The sequence below is a fragment of the Pinus tabuliformis genome, chromosome 3_2 (genome assembly GCF_031772625.1).
Source record: "Pinus tabuliformis cultivar Carrire ecotype Pingquan chromosome 3_2, CPIR1, whole genome shotgun sequence".
Taxonomy (NCBI): domain Eukaryota; kingdom Viridiplantae; phylum Streptophyta; class Pinopsida; order Pinales; family Pinaceae; genus Pinus; species Pinus tabuliformis.
Genome location: NC_142302.1, coordinates 613,403,428 through 613,405,300, shown reverse-complemented (window position 1 = coordinate 613,405,300; position 1,873 = coordinate 613,403,428).

Genomic DNA, 1,873 nt, shown 5'->3' with positions numbered 1-1,873 from the left:
TATTTATTTTAATTAATTTATTCATTTATTTTATTTTATTTTATTTTATTTGTCGCTCGCTTGATTTATTTACTTTATTAATTTATTAATTTGTTTAATTTCCATTCTTATTATTACTATTACTTTTTTTTTAATTAATTAATTAATTTATTTTTATTTTTTTATTTATTATTATTATTATTATTATTATTATTATTATTTATTTATTGATTTATTTATTTATTTTATTTTGTTTTTTTTGAATTTATTTATTTATTTTAAATGAAATGAAATCTTTTTACCTTTTATAACTTTCGTAATTATTTTTTTATTCATTATTATTTTTATGTATATTTCAATTTTATTATTCCAATAAGTTTCTAACTAACCTTTGTATATATTTATTATATATATATATATATATATATATATATATATATATATATATATATATATATATATATATATATATATATATATAAGTCACATTTAAAAAACAAATTATAATTTTTTAATAACTTTCTAACTAACCTTCAACAATTTTTAAATTATTTTATATTTTTATTTATTCACATAATTTAACTAATTTCAATTAAATCTTGACTCTGGTCCTAAAGTCAAAATTAGCCGTCAGTCAAGATAGCCGTTGGAGTCTTTGCTCAGACTATTTAACATGCTAAGCTGGATCTGTTTCTTCAACTTGTCCTGACGATGAACGACACTTGTTGGTTCGAAACGCGTCGACAAATGATTTTTCCTGTGATTTACGCCGAAGAATTTCTCATAAACCAGAAGGAATTAATTGAGAAATCTAGTGAATCTATTTAATAGATCAAAGAGCAATTGGGTGATAAACCAAGTGAAGCTACCGAGCTCATTAAGTTCCTCAATTCCAAAAACAAGCAGGAGCTAGAAGAACCGGAGTTTGAGGACAGGATTGAGACAATACTAGGGGTAAAAAAGGTGCTAACTAGAAGAGACTTAATCAGGTAGCTGGAAAAAAAATGTCATGTTCTGGACATTGGTGTACAAAGATAAATCCTCTACAAAAATGGGCTTCCCACTTTACTTGTGATAAATGGCAAGCTTAACACATGGCTAGATTATAGCTAGAAATTGATGACCATTGCCAAATATGGTACTAAGTTTACAAGAGTGAAAAGAAACATAATAGGGAAAGAATTTTTAGAAGCACTGGCATATGATTTAGACATCCAGTATGAAAGTAAGCACACCTTTATTTCTAAGCCCAATTTTTCAAAATATACTGAAGTGGATGAGGTCTATAGGAAGTTACTTAAGATGTCTATCCCAAGTGAAAAATGTTGGGATAAATTGTGTGAGTTACTAGAATGAGAAGATGGTTTTATCTTTCCAACACTGACCCAACAACGCAACAAAAAATTGAGGGCCAGATATTCAGTGGTTCCACAAAACTAGGGCCACCATTAATCTAAGCAGTTTTAATTTTCCTATATTTTGTAACAATTAGATAGAATTTGTTTTAGAAGTTCCTAAAATACATCCTGATCATGCTTGATAAGGTATTTTGTAAATAAACCTATAAATAATTCTCTTTTTGAAGTACTAAGGGTTGATTTTTGCATTCCAGAAAGCTATTGTACTTTTTCCATTTGATGGGTTGATTAGTAATAAAAAGGACATTATTCATAGGATTCATGTGTTGGACTATTTGGTAAAGTGATTCTCTCACTGTGTATGTGTTTATTTCTTTCTTTCCATACTTATGTGTTCTTAAATATGAATTATTTTGCAAAAAAATGATCAACATAATTTGTTGAAACATACACTCTGATTCTGACTGTACATAATTTAAATGTTTTCCTCAGATATTAAGTTAAAGAATTCTTAACTGCTCTTTTGCTTAATTAAA